The sequence below is a fragment of the Podarcis raffonei genome, chromosome 8 (assembly GCF_027172205.1).
Source record: "Podarcis raffonei isolate rPodRaf1 chromosome 8, rPodRaf1.pri, whole genome shotgun sequence".
NCBI classification, from domain to species: domain Eukaryota; kingdom Metazoa; phylum Chordata; class Lepidosauria; order Squamata; family Lacertidae; genus Podarcis; species Podarcis raffonei.
The window spans coordinates 37,231,008-37,244,048 of NC_070609.1; the positions used below are offsets into that span (position 1 = coordinate 37,231,008).

Below are 13,041 nucleotides of genomic sequence, written 5' to 3' on the forward strand. Positions count from 1 at the left end.
TTTAAATAAAAGCACACATTCTACTCATGTCAAAACACCAGGCAGCCCCCACAAATAACCCAGAGATGCATTTTAAATAAAAGGACACACTCTACTCATGTAAAAACAGACTGATTCCCGGATCGTCTGTGGGCCGGATTTAGAAAGTGATTGGGCCGGATCCAGCCCCCAGGCCTTAGTTTGCCTACCCATGGTCTACAGTGACTGACAGTGGCTCTCCAGAATTTCAGACAGGGAGTCTGTTCCAACCCTTCCTGGAGGAACCCTTCCCTTGGGGATTGAAACTGGGACCTTCTGCTTGAAAATATATTGCAGATTATTAATATGTTGCATACTGCAATCTAATGAAGATATTTTACTGTTCAATATGTTCCCAGCAGGTACCTGCCATCTATAGTGGCAAGCAAGATTCTAAGGATGGTGCAGGAGAGCAAGTTCATTGCAGCTGCACCCTGGGTACCAGCCAGCTCCTGTCAGATCCCTTTGCTGGGACCCCTGACTTGCAGAAGCTGCAGAATGTGGCACCAGGGCCAGCTTCTGTATGGATGACAGGCCAGGGACCCAGCTCCAGTGGGAGAAGCTGATGGGCACTTCATGTAGCCATGTTGCACAGTGTTGGCTGGTTGGGGCATCCAATGTGCGTGTGACAGAAAGAGGTCATGTGATTGCTTCGGCATGCATGCCCTGCCACACAGACCATGCCGCTCTCAGCAGCTTTGCAGTGGCAAAGTTAAATGTGGGTGGGCACATATGGAACCCCATGTTCACTTTCTGTCACACAGGCTGAGCAGAGGTACCAAAACACCCAGCCCACACGTATTTGATGCACCTGTTCAGTTGCGTAGAGTGACCTCAGGTTTTGTCGGTAACATGCACTGCAGGATAGAGATAATCCATTTATTTGGCATCCTGAGAGCAATCAGCCCATGTGCTCCAAGCTGAACTGATCCTACAAGGCATATTTCACTGTGTGAGGCCTTGTATTAAAGATGAGACATGAATCAAAGTCTCCTTTAAACAAACTTATTTACTTTATGACATGTTTTCCTAAAGCAGCTCCTGCAGAAAAAACTGATAGGACCCTCCATAATCCACAGACCAGTTAAGTGACAGGTCTGTTGTTTCATCAAGGCCATGTTGAACGCAAAGGAGATGGGCTGTAGCTCCTTGGTAGAGCATCTGCTTTGCACGCAGAAGGTCCAGGTTCAACCCCCAGCATCTCCAGGTCGGGTGGGAACACCCCCAGTTTGAAACCCTGGAGAGCTGCTGCCAGTCAGTGGACAATATGGAGGCAGGTGCTCCAAAGGTCTGTCTCAGTGAGATTCCTATACAGTGGTACCTCGGGTTAAGAACTTAATTTGTTCCGGAGGTCCGTTCTTAACCTGAAGTACCACTTTAGCTAATGGGGCTCCCACTGCCGCCACGCTGCTGCCATGTGATTTCTGTTCTCATCCTGAAGCAAAGTTCTTAACCCGAGGTACTCTTTCTGGGTTAGTGGAATCTGTAACCTGAAGCATCTGTAACCCGAGGTACCACTGTAATGCTGTAGCATTGGGGACTGCAAAATGATGCTTCTGGTGTGAACAGACTTGCTTGTGCATCTTATCTACTGGGTTATAATTCTCCATTGCTACCTGTCCCTGCCAAATGCAACCTGCAAAGGATATGGAAATATCAGGACTATGGAACGTTGCAGTTAAGGCAAGGAGGCTGCCTTTTGTTGTTGTTGTTTCTTTACATGATCTGCCAGTGACATTACATAAGAACATAAGGCGAGCCCTGTTAGGTCAGGCTAAAGGCTCATCTAGTCCAGCATCCTGTTCTCACAGTGGCCAACCAGATGCCCCTTCAGGGAAGCCCACAAGCAGGACCAGAGCACAGCGACATGTTCTCCACTAACTGGCATTATTCAGAGGCATATTGCCTCCAACAGTGGAAGTACAACACAGCTGTAGTGGCTAGTAGCAACTGAGAGTCTCCGCCGCCACCGCCGCCGCCTCCGCCTCTGCCTCCGCCTCCTACGTGAATGTGTCTAAGCCCCTTTTAAAGTCATCCAAGTTGGTGGCCATTGACGCAATATTGGGGGAGTGAATTTTGGAACAGGACTGTGTGGAAAAGTACTTTGGTTCATCTGTCCTGGATCTTCTAACAATCAGCTTCACTGACTGCAGGATGGTGGGGCGGGGCAGGGAGGTGGGAAGAGAAATCATTATAGAACTTAATAGACTGCCAGATGAAAATTTGTCAGACAGGGTTCGTGATCAGCATCTCCATCCCTCTCCCTGCACATGCTAGCAGGGGTCACGATCCAATGGAATTTGGGAGCTCACTGATGGGTAAGCTCTGTATGCTACCCATTCTTACCCACTAAATGCCACCCTAAAGCTGGCACCTAAAGCAGCTGCTTCCATCTTCATTGCTGCCTGGGTCCGTGGTTATTCATTTGCAGCAAGGGGCATCCCAGCTGACCTTGGATCCTGCCCTTAGCCCCCACACTTTTGGGGCTGGCAAGGGCCACTCGATGGTGGTGAGAGAAAGTTGCTCTGTTCATGGTCAGAAGTAGCTGCTGTCATTATTATTTCACAACTCCCAGGGCTCAGCTGCATCCTACTACCCCAATGAAAAAGCCTTTGGGGAGTGTCTCCTTGGGGGCTGTTATAGTAAGGCAGGCCTTGGTCCACACACCCCAACCCAGCTGCATTCACTCAGCCAACAAGAAACAAGAAGACACACTACAAGCAGCACAAACACCTGCAGGCAGATATCACACAGGTCAAGCAACTGTTGTAGTGCAAACACACACACTTGTTCCCAGGGAGAGCGGACCAAGCCAGGACCAGGACCAGGACCAGGACCAGGGCAGTGCACACCCAGCCCTTCCCTGCTTGTCTGTAGGTCTGTGGGTTTGCTTGCTGTGTTCCTGTTACAGGAAAGGCTGTAGCTCAGTGGTAGAGCATCTGCTGTGCATGAAGAGGGGCCCAAGTCCTGTCCCTGGCATCTCCAACTGGGAGTGCCCCTTGCCTGAAAGCTTGGAGAGCTGCTGCCAGTCCGTACAGACAATACTGGCTGACTCTGTATAAGGCTGCATCTGATGTAGTTACACTGCTGGTGAGTTGACTGCCTGGAAAACGAAGTTGCTTTTCTGTAAAAGGGAGAAGAAAGTCTGTCAACAGGAGCTGCCCATTCTCGATTTGCTTCCTCCAACTTGCCTCCTTCCATCTCTCTCTCAGCCCCACAAATCTGGCCTCTGCCTTTTGTTTCTGCTGCCTTTGCCTTTTCTTTTCAAGGCAGCTAGTCTTGCCTCCGCCCTTTGGGCTGTTACTCACCAACACACACACACCCTCGAGGGACAGATCCGGCCTTATTTGGTTTCATAACAATAAATCAAAATTTAGTTAACCGTTAAACTGGGAGGTGGTATTGCGAGGAGAGTTATGTCTGGAATAAAGCACAGCCCATTTGCTGAGGTTTTTCTGCTCCCAGCAAAGACATATTTTTCTGCCCAGGTAACCAGAAACAAACTGCAAATCCACCTGGGATTGCCTTCCTTGGGATTTTAAAATGTTTCTTCCATCAATGCATTCTGGGTTATTTTATTCAGAAACCGAGTGGTGAGACAGGCAAGCAAGGCTACAGATTTTTATTTTTTTAAAGAACAGAACACAAACAAAACCAGCAACATATAAATGATACCACCTCCCATCAAAATTAATTTCCTCTATGGGGAATTAATAATTCAGTTGTTTCTTATATACTGTGTCCCAGGGGAGATGGGGGTGGGGACTACACTACAGTATACACACACACACACATATTTTAAATGTATTTTTTCTTAATAAACAACCACCCCGCTTTGATCAAAGTTAATTTCCCTGGCACATAATACATAAAAACAGTTCAAGCCCTGTTAATATCTTTTTTGTAATAAGCAAGCCTCCCTCTTTTGATCAAAATTCATTAGATCCTGCTGTAGCCAGTGCGTTGGAGAGTGTGATGCTTCACTCTAAACACTGAAATGTAGATGTACAGATAGAATCTGCGCATCACTCCGTATGTTAATCCCTCTCTCTTTCTGGATACAGGCAGATATTTCCTTTGCACCTGCCTAGCTGAAGCCTCTTTATAGAGAGAGTCACACGGACTCAGAGGACAAACTTTGCCTGCATATTAACTTCTCCCAGCCCCCCCTCCCCGGAATTAACGCCCCTTTCTAACATCTAGTTAAGTTCTTGGCAACTTTGGGTTGAGCAAGACTTGTGTGTGTGCAAGCGTCTTCTTGTGTGTGCAAAACTTTAGAAGAGGAGGGGAAATGCTGCGTCTATCTCTCCCGCCGCTCCCCGCCCCCAAGCAGGGCGCTGTCCGAGGTTCTCCCCGCAGGGAACAAGCCTGCTGCCCCGCGCGCCCTGTTCATCGGAGGGGCGCGTTGCGCGGCGGATTTCTCCGCACCTGCTCCTCGGAGGGGCGCGGTGGCGGTCGGGCAGCGGGGTGGGGAGTGCAGACTTGCCTTCGTCAGATTTGCATGAAGAAGGCAGGCAAGGAAGTCGCTTTCCAGGCGCGGTGCTGCACCATCTTAACCATCCTGGGCCCCGGAGGACACCGAGCCGCATCCCAAAAGCAGGGGCTTGTATTTTTTTGCGGGGAGGTGGGTCTCAGCGTCAGCCCTATCTTTTCCCTCCCTCCCTCTGGGTGCGGGGGGGGGCGGGTTTGGCAGCTTTCCTACCATGTTGCTATGGCGGAGACGAAGAGGAGAGGGGGGAGGAGGAAGCCTCGCCTCGGTTCTGCCCTGCAGGCGGGGGGGGAGCATCACTTCGCCGGGAGCCGCGGAGAAGGAGCAAGAGCAGGAGGAGGAGGAGACGGGGCGGGCGCAAAGGAGGTGGCGGCGGCGGCGCCGAGGAAGGGAGGGACGGCGGGCAGCCCAACCCAGCTCGGGCTCCGCTCCGTTCCATGCGCGCCCGGGTCTCCCGCGGAGTTTCCCCACTCGCTGAGCACCCGGAGGCCGGGCAAGGAGGAGGAGGAGGAGGGAAAGCAACGCGCTGCCCGACGGAGCCAGACCAGGTTGTTGCTGCCGCTCCGCGAAGACGTCCGGGCGCTCGCCGGAGATGCGCGGATGAGCGCGGGGCTTGCGCGAACAGCGGAGGCGCACAGCTCAGGTCAGTGGCAGGTCCGGGTCGCGGGGCTTTGGGTGCATGGAGGCGCACGCGGACTTCGGGACAAGTCCCGCGGAGTGTCGTGGAGCTTGGAAGCGCGCAGTCGGGCGGGCAGGTAGACGCGCAAGCCCGATCCTCTGCCTATACGAGGTATGCTTCTCTATCTTGAAAAGGATAAGGCTGCGAGCCGGTGCCCACTTACTTGGGAGCAAGCCCTTTTGAATTCAGCAGGTTGCGTTACGAGCCCCGTGGGTTTTACTCCCGCGTAAACCACACGTAAGATCCAGCCGGGAAAGGAGAGGTAACGGGACTCATGCTTAGGAGCGAGTCGCGCCACCTGACGCCCGGATCCCTCCGGGATTTGGTGTGGGGAGGGAGCAACATTGTACGAGTCCAGAGGCTTGATTCTTCTTTACCCTCTCCCCCTTCTTATTTCTTCCCTGCCCTCAGGGGCTTCTTGGCTCGGGGCGGGCGGGGGGGGGAGAAGTTTCTGCAGCTAACGCTTGAGCTTCCAGGGTGCCCCGCGGCTCCCTCGCGCAACTTTTTTTTGCCGGAAGGCAGAAGCGCGCGAAGTGCGCGCAAGGCGTTTTTTGCGCTTGGGCGCCTTGCTTGTTTGTGTGTGTGCCGGGGGGGGGGGTGTTTCCGGGCCGGGAAGTGTGTGTTTCCCATATGCAAGTTCTGTGCGGGGTGAGGGCAGGTTGCACCAAGCGTTGAAAGGAGCTGGACGGGGCAAGGAATTTGTTTGAAAAGAAAGTTTGCAACGGGAGCTGGGAAGGTCAGAGTGCCATCTACGCATGCTCAGGGACTTTGCGACCATAAATGTTGGTGATCGCTTTATCTCGAGATGTACCGAGCCTCTAGCTCAGAAGGGTCCGATCCATGCCTGCTGTGTGTCCGAGTCTGTGGTGGGGAGGAGCTGGTGTTCGGCAACCCGAAAATCTGTAAAATGGGGATGTTGCTTGATGTCTCCAGGAAATATCCGGGCCTTGGATGAATATTCCTATCCAGCATCTGAGGGGAAGGCTCCCATTCCGGAGTGTTTTCTCATAGGATAGAAATTCATTCCCACTGCCCAAACCGAGGACGCAATGCACTCAGATGCTACCCAGTACACAAATTTTTGGAGGGTTTCTTCAAAAGGGCTTATGTCCCATCATCAGGATACTTGGCACCTGTATAATAATTACAGGTAGCTATTTTGCTTCGTTGTGGAAAGGGTTGAAAAGATGGGGGCAAAAGTTTGTTAGGAACAATAAAAATGTGACAAAGTAATGGCATTTATGTATTGCGCTTTAGAATGTACAGTGACTGTGATCTTGTCTTCCTTACAACAATCCTGTTAGGTAGGTCAGTGTCATTAGCCCCACGCTGCAGATGAGGATGGCTTGTCCCAAGGCCACCCACTGTAGTCTCTTCCCAAGTTGGTGCTCTCCAGATGTTTGAAACCACAACTCCCATCAGCCCCCAGGCAGCATTGCCCTGTTCACTGGAAGTTGCAGTTCCAGGCATCTGGAAGTTGAGGAAAATTGAACTAGTGAATTCTTGATGGAGAGCAAAGATTTGAAGCATGCGCTCTTCCCCATTCATCCCTCAGCCTCTTGGCTACTTTGCATATATAGGACCTGCCAGCTAACAGCTGGATCCTAGCTGCATTTACTTAGAAGTAAACCCAGCTGTATTCCAGCACACATGCCATCTCCATGGCTGAGCTTTTCATTCCTAGCCTGTAACCATTCCGAATAAGACATTCCATTGCAACAGTCAGCCTTTTGAAATTCACAGCGCGCTTCAATGCAAGGATTCAAAATATCTGGGTTCCTGTAAGATGCTTTTTGCAAAAGGGGTATGTCAGAACTTTTAAGGGGTCAGGGCACAACTGGATGGGTGCTGTTTCTCCACCAAACCCAGGGAAATGAATGGGAGATGGGCACAGTGCTCTTGCATAGCTTTCACTCATTTCCATAGGGCTGGCATGGGAGAACTTGGGGGAGGGGGAGCCTCACCTGACTTTATCCTTCCTTTTAAAGTAACTTCCTTGAATGTGTATTTGCACGTTGCAGTCTCTCCTATCCTATAGGTAGATTTTTTCCCCATGAAAAATATGGGCCTAAATCAATACACATTATTTGCAAATACATGTCCCTGAATCCCACCTGACCTTTCTTCCCCTTTTCCCTCCAAGAAAAGTTGCTTTAGGATGGGGCAATTTAGAGGAAAGGATTGAGGGAAGGGTTGCTCAAACCCTTTCCCCCACCTCTCTGCTTTGGGTGCAAACAATGTGTTTGGTCTGCATGTAGACTTGGAAAAGAGATGAGGTGGGGAAAGGGTTATAGTGTTCCCTCCTTTTCATGCCTCCACACTCCAAAAAATTTTGTGCGTGCATTTCATAAGGAGCTGGCTTTCCACTGGCTAATTAGAGGAGAGTTCAGCAGGTTGATTTCAGGAATGTATCTCACAACTGGAAGCTCAAAGCACATAAATCGTCTCTTTTGAGAACAAAGTAGTGTAAGAATTTTTTATATGATCTGGGTACATTTATGAAAGGTATTGTGGAGCAAAATGTACAGGGCGTCCAGCCCGGGGGTGCTGCTGGAGCGGATGAGAGTTGCAATGTATTTATTTAATTGCATCTATATCCCTCCTTTTCCTCCCAGGAACTCAAGGCGGCGCACACAGTTCTTGCCCTCCCCATTTAATCCCCACAACAACCCTGTGGGGTAGGTTAGGCTGAGAGTGAGTGACTAGCTCAAAGTCATTCAGTGAGCTTCATGGCTGAGTGGGGGTTCGACCCCTAGTCTCCTGGGTCCTGGACTGGCATTCAGTCCAAAACAGCTGGAGGACACCAGGTTGAGGAAGGCTGTGGTAGACTGACAATTTAGGGCATGGTGTTGGTGCAGCAAGCATTGTTGGTGCAATAAATTTAGCAGCTTGGAGTATAGCTGAATATCCCCCCCCCCCGCCCATTTCATAAATCCCATACTTAAACAGTCTTGGTGCATCATTCAGACTCCTGTCCTTGCCTTGCAATGTCCTCACCCATTGCAGCCTTCGCCCTAAAAGATGGCTAGGCTGGCCCTAACCACAGCATTTCTTGTGAGTGGAACTTGAGTGCTTTTATTTGGGGTCCTCTTCTGTTTCTTTGGTGACCACATGTAAGGCAAGGATGGGCAAAAAGTTAAAGTCTTACTTAATTCACTCTTCCAGAAATAATAAATAAAAAATGCAGCCATCCTTTGAAACTCACACTCCTCTAAACTTCACAATGCAGTTCTTCAGCCCCCCAAAATGTGTATTGTAGTGAAAAGTATGCACAAAAATGCACGAATTAGTGAAAAAATAAAGTATAATGGGCAGTGGATTACGGGAGGAAATCACTGCAAAAATGTGTGCATTAGACAAAATTACATACACGCGTCTGTTTATATTAGGAAAAATCCACACTTAAATCCTGACGAATCTTCATGAGATGATGATGATTTAATTGCAAATTGCTGCAAAAAGTGGAGACCTGAATTTAAGATTGGGGGAAAGAATGAAAAATGGAAAGAATCAAAATGGACAAATCCTAAAATGCTGGTGAATTTTTATGAAGGCTTAAAATGAATATAACAAATAGATGCAGAAATAGGGCAAACTGAACTGAAGACAGAAAATGAGATGCCCTAATGGACATGTCTGCCTACCCCTCAGGGACGCCTGCCTCAGCTCTATGTTCAATATGCAGAGGGGCAGCTCAAGTGTATGGAAAAGGCTCGCCTCATAAAAGGGAGCATTACTGCAGTGTTACCCTTTGTACACCAGAGCCCGCTTGCATCTGATGCATGAAGTTACATCAGTTTTGTTTTTTAGATCTGTGGGGTTTTTAGAGGCTTTTATTGATTGTGTTTATTGTAATTGGTTTTAGCATTTCTATTGTATCTGTAACTTGCTTTGACTCATTTCCATGAGTCAAGGTACACACACACAGTTTTGAATAAAAAATATTGTTGTATTTCATTAAAGAAAAACATCCAATCGTTTACTATCAGGGTGTGCTGATTTCATCAACATAATGTTTTTCTCCCCAGAGATATCTAGGGATGGAGATGGAAAGTGGGCAAACTGAGCAGATAATCAAAAAACTAGGATGGCGCTTGTTCCTCAAGTGTATTGGTGGAGAGATTCTGTAATTGATACTTAGGGTTAGTTGAACATCTCATAAGAGTTTCCTAGCCTGAGTCATGTGGAGTCTGTCTCATCTAATCTCCCTAGTTGCATGTTTACATGGGCCCCTCGCATTTATGTCTTGTTTGTTCATTTTGTCATGCCAATTAATTCGACTATGTACATTTGACATCTCTCCTGTCTTTTATCCAGCGTGAACAGTGCTTGTGCATGACACAGATAATAGAGCAGATGCATAGCTTTGTTGCAACCTGAGATGAGAGCGCTGCACTGATCCAGCATCAAAAACAAGAGCAGTTGTGTCCAAAGGATGGTGCAAAATATATTTATTTGTTAGAAAGCCCAGTGTGTTTAAATAATGTGGCTCTGTCTCAGACCTTTCCTTCCTTTCATCCTAAAAACATCTTCACTGTCAAGTTTTCTATATGTAAAAAATACTACAATGGTACCTCGGGTTAAGAACTTAATTCGTTCTGGAGGTCCGTTCTTAACCTGAAACTATTCTTAACCTGAGACACCACTTTAGCTAATGGGGCCTCCTGCTACCGCTGTGCCGCCGCCATGAGATTTCTGTTCTCATCCTGAAGCAAATTTCTTAACCCGAGGTAATATTTCTGGGTTAGCAGAGTCTGTAACCTGAAGCGTCTGTAACCTGAGGTACCACTGTATTCTTTTTCTCTAGCAGGGACAACCAATGTAGCCCTCTGCATATGTTGTACAACCAGCACAGCCCATTGTCAGGGAGGATGATGGGAGTTGTAGTTCAGTAGCGTCAGGAGGTGGAGACAGCAGCATAGCTAGCCGCTCGGGTGCATGGTGTGGCGCATGCATCCAGCAGCCGGCAGCGGGGCGAGCTGTCCATGGGGGCGGGGCGAGCCAAGGCTGTGTGGAGCCTCTCCACAGCCTCCCCCTCAGCTGTAGGGCAGCTGAGGTGGTGGTCAGACTCAAGCCCCGCACTGCTGGAAAAAGCAGCGTGGAGTTTGTAGGTAGTCCGCCCGCTGCCTCCCCCTCAGGAGAGATGCATGGCTCAGGCATGCTGCAGGCCCCCATGCCACTGGGTGGAGGAGGCACTTTGGCTACACCCATGAGGCTTGGTGAGGTAGCTACCTCAGGCTGGGGACAGCTGAGAGGAACAGCAGAAGACTGTGCCGCTTGCCACCTCCTGCCTTTGCTGCTGTTGCCACCTCTTCCTCTTCTGGCCACTGTCGTCTGTTCTTCTCTGGCTTCCTTTTTTCTCCCTCACCACATTCAGCAAACCAGGCCTTCCTCAGGCTACTTCCAGCCACCTCAGCCAGAGGAGATGTATGGGGTGGGGGGGGTGCTATTTCCTGTTTCACCTCAAGTGGCAAAACGTCCTGGGCCAGCCCTGGTTGGCTTTTCCTGTTCTGTAGCATCTTTGGATAGAACTCCTCTTCTTTGTATTGTGATAGATGGTGGTGATGGATTAGTTTGAAATGTGTGGCATTTGGATTATCAGGGAAGTGATGAGTGGGATCTGCAATGGGACGTTGCAGTGCAACCCCCCTCCTACAAGTCAGCCAGCCACTCTTTCCCTTGCCCCAAATTCTATTTTCCTTTCCCAACTGCCATTCTACATCCCATGGCATTCCACACTCTGTTCCTGCCATCTGCTACATGGCTACTTGTAAAGTGTACTACATACTGAAAGAGCCAGATGGGGTCAGAGGGTTGCCATACAAAGGCTTCTCTCTGCTTTCCTTTAATGCCACCTTAAAGGCATGCCCCAATAGGAAACCTTATTTAAAGGGCAGGTATAAGTAACACGGGTCTAACAAAGAACTTTTAATAGTGCTGTGCTCTTTTTATTATTTGTATCTTAATAAATATGCTTTTATATTGTTTTAATCCTATTGGAGTTTAATTACTTTTGAACAATTATAAATATGGAAAATGGTGAGGCAGTTCACAGGGGCAATGTGAGGCAATGTGTTTTTTGAGGGGGCTGAGCCCCCTCAATATTCAGGCTCTGCCCCAGCCTCCTTGCGGCATTGTGCACACGTGAGGGCATCACATGATGTCGTACGCATGACGTAATGACGTCACATGGCATTGCACATTCCCCCACTCCCAATTCTATTAAGAAGTTGGCACCTCAGTATGGAACCCTGCATTATGGGGTGGGTGGGATTTCAGGGGCTTTTGGATACACTTTCTCTTTTTAGTTTGCTCTGAAACAATAGAGTCGCACTGACTTCCTCTGTCAGGGTGAAAGAGCCTATTGACTAGATGCACAGTAAATTTTTGTTTAACAGTTTCCCGAACTTCTGAGAGCCAAGGCATAGCTTTCCTACCTGCTTTGAATAATAAAAAAATGGGGGGGGGGAGGAGTCCATTGTTGCAGGGCCAAGGCTTTGCTTTAATTGTTAGCTGTGATTCAGTCAGACACAATGGGCAGCCTCCTCTAAGGCAAACCCTCCAAGTGTCCCTGTTTTCCAGGGACAGTCTCAGATTTACAGAATCCAGTTTCTGATTTGATCCCGGAATGACCCACTTTTCCTTAGGATGTCCCTATTTTCATCAGGGAAATATTGGATGGTATGGTAAGACATCCCTATTTTTATTAGAGTTATGTTAGTGGAAATGGAGTTCTCTGACCCCCAAGCCTTCTGAAGGCAGCCCTGTAAAGGGAGGTTTTTAATGTTTAATTTGTTAATATGTTTCTATATATGCTGGAATACCCCACCCATCTGACTGGGGCAGCCAAGTCAAATGGGTGGGGTATTATTATTATTATTATTATTATTATTAATAATAATAATAATAATATTGGATAGGACATTCCTATTTTCATAGGAGAAATGTTGGAAGGTATGCTAAGGGCAGGTACACAATCAGCCGGGTCTTTGCAACAGGGCCAACTGAATGATATAACCACAAAGATTTTAGCAGGGCTGCCTGCCCTGGGAGAAGGCTGGCTGGAAGGAATCCAGGCCAGAATTGGGTCTTTGTTCAAAGAGGCAGTGTGCCAGTTCGGGTGTGCGTGTGGTGCTCTGGGCTCACGGGACCATTTAATTATTTAATCTCTTGATTTCTCATGGCACACCGGCCATTCTCTCTTGCCACGCTAGAGTATGCACTCGCTAGCACGCAGCCGGGGGAATCACTGACCTAAGCAAAGCTCTCCTAAATTAGAACAGTCCTGGCCAAATCCTTGTTATTTATTGGTGGCGCTGCCATTTGATGAAAGGATCTCATTTTGTTCGACAACCACCTTCTCATCAATTCCCTTCATGTCTGTGGGATTTGCTCTTTATTCCAGGAGAAGGCCTTGAAAAGCTCTCTGTGCTGGAGAATAAGCTCTTTCGAATTCATGGGTTTCCAAATTAAACTTTGGCTGACACCTGCTACCTCGCCCAGGAGAGGAGAATGTCACTGTGAGCGTGAGACAGACTGGGTCTCTCTTTCCTAGCAAAGTGCTTTAAAAAAAAGAAAATTAGGTAATTATTCAAAGCAGAATACATACAGTAAATGTTTGAGGCCTAGAAACCAAACACAAGATTTAACAGCTGTTTCAAGAAGAAAGCGAGTTGGGGAATGCTTGGAACAATTAACCTTCCTGGATGCCTTATGCAGAGATGCCTAATCGATAGTAATCCAATAAGCTAAGTAAAATCAAACTTATTACAATGTATGTATAAATGAATATTGGCAGCCCGTCCTTTGTCTTGTCTCTCCGACATGTGAAAATTTAGTACGCCTTAGTTCCCAC

The 13,041-nt window shown here is 48.3% G+C and overlaps 1 protein-coding gene across 1 annotated transcript in view; it reads left to right on the plus strand.

The window, feature by feature from the left end:
- Positions 1–4,369: 4,369 nt before the first annotated feature.
- The window catches only part of CHST8 (carbohydrate sulfotransferase 8), a 256,829-nt gene continuing 248,157 nt past the window's right edge, over positions 4,370–13,041 (plus strand). The window contains exon 1 of the mRNA XM_053399285.1: positions 4,370–5,150. The gene's annotated coding sequence lies outside the window, so the exon portion shown is untranslated. The remainder of the gene's footprint in view (positions 5,151–13,041) is intronic.